Genomic DNA, 7,146 nt, shown 5'->3' with positions numbered 1-7,146 from the left:
GGTAAAAGGAAAGCTCGTGTAGTAGTGTGGTAATTATGTTTACTTTAGTCAGCAAGCCAAAAAAACATTTTCCATTAAGAGTGATTTCTGATAAATCTTAATAAATATGCACTACCAGTCAAAAGGTTGGACACACCTTCTCATTTCATACTTTTTCTCTATTTTTACTACTTTCTATATTGTAGATACACACTGAAGACATTAAATATATGAAGCATAATGTATGGAATTATGCAGCAAAGAAAAATTGATAAATAAATATGTCATATAATTTAGATTCCTCAAAGTAGCCACCTGTTGCTTCATAGACAGTGCTGCAAACCCTTGGCCTTCTCTCAGTGAGCTTCATGATGTAGTCACCTGAAATGGTTTTCACTTCACAGGTGTGCCTGGTCAGGGTTTGTTTCTGGAATTTCTTGTCTTCTTGATGGGATTGGGACCATCAGTCATGTTGTGCAGAGGTCAGGTACACAGCTGACAGTCCTAATGGATAACTGTTAGAATTCATTTCATGGCAAGAACCAATCAACTAAATAAAGACAAACAACAGTCCATCGTTACTTGAATTGAAGGTCAGTCAGTCCAGAAAATTGCTAAAACTCTAAATGTGTCCTCAAGTGCAGTCGCAAAAACCATCAAGCACTACTATGAAACTGGCTCACATGAGGACGGCCCTAGGAAAAAAAGCCCAAGCGTCACCTCTGCTGCTGAGGATACATTCACCAGCCTCAGAAATCACAAGTTAACAACATACCACAGATTAGAGCCCAGATAAATGCAACACAGAGTTCCAGTAGCAGACACATCTCCACATCAACTGTTCAGAGGAGACTGTGTGAATCAGGTCTTTGTGGTCAAATAGCTGCTAAGAAACTACTAAGAAAAAGCAACAAGCAGAAGAGATTTGTTTAGGATCAAGAAACAGACGGAATGGGCATTAGACCAGTGGAAATCTGTGCTTTGGTCTGATGAGTCCAAATTTGAGATCTTTGGTTCCACTCCCTGTGTCTTTGTACAATGTAGAAAAAATGAATGCATGGTTTCTACATGCATGGTTCCCACCGTGAAGCATGGAGGAGGAGGTTTGATGGTGTGGAGGTGCTTTGCTGGTGACACTGTTGGAGATTTATTCAGAATTGAAGGCACACTGAACCGGCATGGTTACCACAGCATCATGCTATCCCATCCAGTTTGCATTTAGTTGGACCATCATTTATTTTTCAACAAGACAATGAGTCCAAACACACCTCCAGGCTTGTAAGGACTATTTGACCAAGAAGGAAAGTGATGGAGTGCTGCGCAAGTTGGCCTGGCCTCCACAGTCACCTGACCTAAATCCTATCAAGATGATTTGGGATGAGGTGGACCACAGAGTGAAGGCAAAAGGACCAACACGTGCTCAGCATCTCGGGGAACTCCTTCAAGACTGTTGGAAAACCATTTTAGGTACCTTGTGAAGCTCATCGAGAGAATGCCAAGAGTGTGCACAGCTGTAATCAAAGCAAAGGGTGGCTATTTTTAAGGATCTAAGTTATAAAACACGTTTTGATTTCACACTTTGTTGTTTGTTGCATGTTGGTGCTGATAAAAGGATAAAAAAAATACCATTAAGCTCTTGTTAAGTCCATTTGTGATGTACAGTTTAGATCAATGTGAAAACATTATGCACTGGGAAACAATGACAGCTTGTGAAAGCTCAGAAACTAGCAGGTTTGCCTATATCAAGTAACTACTGGATACCTTCGAGTTTATGTTTTGAGCAACATACAGCCGACTTTGACCTCTCAGTTTAGTTTTATTTATATAGCGCCATATCACAATGGTTGGCTCAAGGCACACCCAGTGAAACTCCTTTTCCTGTCAGTCTAAAGAAGCTCAACTACAAATGTAGTAGTTACATTGAGATTTCTTTATATAAGGAATACAAGATCAATTTCAAACATACATCCCAGTTTTTCTACATGATAAAGAAATGCTGCTGTAGTAAGTGAAAGAAATCTGTCAGAATTACTCAGTGGGGTTAGGTTGAAAGAAATATTGCAGGAATGCTGCCGGTAGCTCAATGCCCAGATTGTCTGTAAATATAAAATGAATTTTTCTTAATTCCCACCAGTTTTTTCTTGCTGAAAACGTTTTCTGTCATATCATTATGTTTCTGTTACTTAATCGATTTGCATAATATGACTGTAGCAAAGTTTCAGAAAATGCAGTTAAAAGGCTAAAATTTACGCCCTCCTTCATAAAGCGATTCAGTGGGGTGGATTGGAGTCTTTGCTGGTCAATTCTGGCCCCCCAGCCTTATGTTTGACACCCCTCATTTAAATGATCAATATTCTGACTTTAACAGATTTCCGTATAAATGCATTACATTCTGTAATGTCTCGTTCTGTGTGAAAACAGAAAAACAAATGATGATGTACAATCTTACAGGAGAATATGGTCATTTTTATATCTGATCCTGTAAGTTCCCACTACTTTATTTTGCGCACAGTAACGTAAAGTAATCTTTAAAAAGTACAGCAAAAACTGTAACAAAAATACGCCAACGTAACAGTTTCACAGTAGCAGTTATAGCTTCCTGAGGTTTAATTTCAAAGGCATGAAACTTGTTTTCAGTGTTGGGAAGGTTACTTTTAAAATGTATTCCACTACAGAATACATGTCCCAAAATGTATTCTGTAACGTATTCCGTTACGTTACTCAATGAGAGTAACGTATTCTGAATACTTTGGATTACTTAATATATTATCATGCTGTTTACAACTACATGAAAGTACTATTGCTGTGATTTATTACTGTTACTGAAGGTCCGCGGCTCCGAACCGTAGTAAAGGGACCTCTGCTCGTAGCCGAAAACTAGCTTTACTTTGTTGTCTGGGTCAACTTTGCTTGCCAGAGACAGAGAGAGGCGTTGAAAGGCTGCTCCAATGGAACTTATTGTTTTTGGAGGAAAACACGAACACGGTGTACAGTCGAGTCTTAATAGCTTACTTACAACTGGGCTCGTCAGGCACTCTTCTTGGCTGCAGTGGTTATTATTATATTTACATGCTTCCAGCTCCCGTTTCTGCTCGATGACAGCTCATACTTTTCCTTTTTCTCCCTCCCTCGCTCACAGACACATAACGGGTGTGACAGTCCATTCTCCCTGCAGCACGGACTACACTGCCTATGATGCTACATTCTTTAGAGCTATGCCTGTAGCATTCTGCCTATTAGCTTAGCACAACAACAACAAAAAGGCCTCTCTCACCCAGGAAACACGCAGAGAGAGAGCATCACCCTGTAACCATGGCAACCGTAACGCTGCCGCCTGGAACAACAGAACGTAGCTGTCAAACAAAACCCAAACAGGCCTGACCCGCCACAATATGAAACAGAGAAATACCGCTGTGTAATCCATTTATTTCAACAAAGTAACTGTATTCTAAATACCACCTTTTTAAACGGTAACTGTAACGGAATACAGTTACTCATATTTTGTATTTTAAATACGTAACGGCGGTACATGTATTCCGTTACTCCCCAACACTGCTTGTTTTACTCTGATATGAGTCATTCCTGCAGACTTGTGTGCAGCATCTATTGTGTTTATTTTCTTTTTTGTCATATCAGACTTGTGTAGCTGCTGCCAAGGGACATCAATGTGACCTGGCAGTCTTGTCATCATACTGTAACAGCAGACGTTAATGTGTGAGCTTGGCTGGGTTATTGTGGGACATTTGCATGAGAGCCATAGAGACAAATCTTGATGGTTTTTACCAAAGGGGGGGAAAACTCCTTCTGAGACTATTTAATATTAAAAGTTTATGTCTTCATGTGTACTTGAAAAAATGCAAAGCACATAAACCCATAAAACTACGTTGCAATGATTAACAAGTGTTCAAGTGTAAAAAGGAAAGAAAAGACAAGTTAATGTGTTTCACTTACTCTAAATGTGACTGCTTGCATATTGCTGCAAATACACTTATGTTTATATAATGCTGGTACTGATGCCTTTCTCATAACTGTTCTGTCAGCTTCCTCCACACAATACATATTTCTTTTTTTAGGCACGGGCAAAAAGCTTCTTGCATTAACAGACCAAAACTGAATTTCATTTTTCAACCTTTCGTCTGTATCCCACTTTAAGTAGTACTGTATGTAATAAATGTCTAAATCATTCTGACAAACATAATCCTCTTCACTCACGCACAGAGATGCACACAAATAAATAACAGTGCCATCTCCTTTTTCATGTCATGTCATCTTGTTCTACATCCTTCTGATGACGCAGGTGATACGAGCAGGGTCTGCTAAATATAGCTTTGCACTGGAAATGTCACCACTGTCACATTCCTAGATTAAAACCTCATCAAGTTTTCAAACATAAACCAGTTACATCCTGGTGGCCCAAAGTAAACTCGTGAAATCAACTTACATCCTCACATCAGCATGAATCATCTTTCCGTTTCTTACAACTGCCACCCGCGGTGTGTTGCTGAATAACGCCTGCAATACAAAGTTTGCATACGTGAGTGCATGTAAATGACAGATGCCAAACAAGCCATGGGTAATCATGACTCAAGGGAAATGTAACATCAGTTAACAAGTAAAGCGAAGAATCAGTGCTGTGATAAAGCTAAAAAAAAAAAAAAATCTGACCTTCTGATGCAATTTATTAAAGGTCACAGATAATGAGTAATATTTGTTGAACATAAATAGTTATGGGCAATCTTTATGAGCATTTGTTTGCCACTGAATCAACATTAAAAGAGTTTTTTTTTCTGACACATCTCTTATAATTATCAAAATGAGTCAAAATAAACAAAATTTTGGCTTCTGTTCTCTCTTTGCAACTGTTAGATATTTTAGACATTTAGGGACATTACTTAAACATGCATAAACCTAAATATTAATAACTGATAACTAGCCATTATTTTTATTTATTCTGTAAAGTCTCCTAAGCAGTCGGCTTTGGAGACTTGTGTCAGTCGGCTCTTTAATGTGTTATGGACACATAAGCGTACTCTGTTTGGACAGAAGTACTGGGACACCCACACATTAAACCTACAGGAGCTGCTCAGCTGCCGGGTGTGTGTATGTTGCTTACCTGGGAATCAACAACAGGATGCACTATGAGAAGAAAGCATGCCGGGGATGCATGTGGGCAATGTTCAGCTGGGAAACCTTGGGTCACATGTTAAATGCACCTTGGGTATTTTTAACATGTGAAATACACATTTGATTGTTGCAGACCACACACACCCTTACGGTATCTGTAATGTCCGTGGCCTCTTTCAGTAGGATAATGTCGCCTGACACAAAGTAGAAATGGATCAGTAATGGTTTGAGGAGCACAACAGAGAGTTTGAGTTGTTGACTTGGCCTCCAAATTCCCCAAATTTCAATCCAATCAAGGATCTGTGGGATGTGCTGGACAAACAAGTCCAATCCATGGAGGCCCTAAGTTGCAACTTGCAAGACTTAAAGAATCCCTTGCTAAAATCCTGGTGCCAGGAGTCTAGTGGAGCCCATGCCTCAACGGGTCAGGGTTGTTTTGGCAGCAAAACAGGGTCCAGCATATATAGGTGGCGACAGCAAGACTTAAGTCACTAAAATAGTTTCAGATTGAGTAAATAAAAGTTTAACACTGGAGATTTGTGTAAATTTCCACTTTATTCCCTTGCTTTCTGACTTTGTAGGTTTGACAAAGTCAGATTTTTGCAAATGATGTTTAAAGATTTAGCCTTTTGTTTTTTATCAATGCTGAGAAATGTAGGCCGATTGCATCCAGGAATAGAGGCTTCAGCATGACACGGACGGTGGCACTCTATCATGCTTTTGTTTAGGTGTTGTGTCGCTATTTAATTGTGATTCAGTCTTTGTGAAATCATTTTTGTTGTGCAAGCATTCAAAGGGTGTCAGGAGTAAATGTCAGCTAACGTTTGTGTCCTAAGCAGACTGAGAGAAATGCAATTCTATTTCATTTGACTTGATTCAATTTGCTGTCTGGCAAATTTTAATAATATAATTTAAATGTTGTTAAAGTTAAAAATGTCACAGTGAAACTGTAATAACTGGTGCAAGCAAGGAAGAAGACCTGCCTCACACAGAAGAGGAAGACATTAACCCTCATTTTGTTGTTGCCTCTGGATCAGCTGCTAATCACATGAAGGATGCTGCTGGTGAACAAATGGAAGGAAGATATTTTGTGGTCATATTCTCTCAAACAATACGAATATTACAGTGATTACATAACAGTGTGGAAATACTCTGAAAAGATACAGCAGTATGATTGTTATGATTATTAATATAGCAGTTATTCCATACATAACATTATCAACCTAAATAAATAAAGCTAATGTCTCAGCATGTGTCAGGTGCTTTCTCTTAAAACCCTAAACACATCCACACAGACAATAGCTTAACCTCCTCCTCTTATGACAGAATGTATCTGTGCCTCTTTGTGTGTCCACGATGTACACAGTGAATCCATATAATCTATTTTTAAAGGTTCAATGTATTGTTGGCACAGAGCTACTATTACAAAGACTCTACATAACCTTGACCGGGGTTATCACGAAACTAGAATTCCAGACTACTGATAATGCAGGAAAATACTTTTCAACACCACAGTGGGGAAAATGACAAATTTAAGAGGCTTTTATTTAAAAAATTAAGTTCTTTAGTATCTCCAGATTTCTAGTCTTTAGGTTCTGCTTATGTGCCTTCACTGTGTTCCCTGTTATGTCTGTGCCTGTTTCCGTGTCCCACAGTTCTTGTCTCTATGTCTCTATCAAGTCCACGTCTCTGTGTTATGCTTCCTGTTCGACTTTGACAGTCTGTATTTTTTGTCAATGTGTTCTGCTTTGCTTCCTTTCATTACGTCTGATTAGTCCCAGCTGTGTTTCTCTCCTGTTTCTCACTCCCTCGTTACTGCCTGTGTATTTAAGCCATGTCTTTTCTTCTGTTTGTTGCTGGTCTGTCTGTCTGTCTTCTGCTTGTTATCCCCCTATGTTTCATTCATATTCCAGGCTCTATGTTCCTTGTTGTCTGTCTTTAAGTTCTGTATTCTATATCTCAGGTTTTTGTTCCTTTGAGTCCTTTTATTTTCTCCCAGTTTAGGTTTTAGCTCTAGTCTAGTCATTGCCATGTTCTGCTTGT

The sequence above is a fragment of the Neolamprologus multifasciatus genome, chromosome 11 (assembly GCF_963576455.1).
Source record: "Neolamprologus multifasciatus chromosome 11, fNeoMul1.2, whole genome shotgun sequence".
Classification (NCBI taxonomy): Eukaryota; Metazoa; Chordata; class Actinopteri; order Cichliformes; family Cichlidae; genus Neolamprologus; species Neolamprologus multifasciatus.
This window is presented reverse-complemented; position numbering follows the sequence as displayed.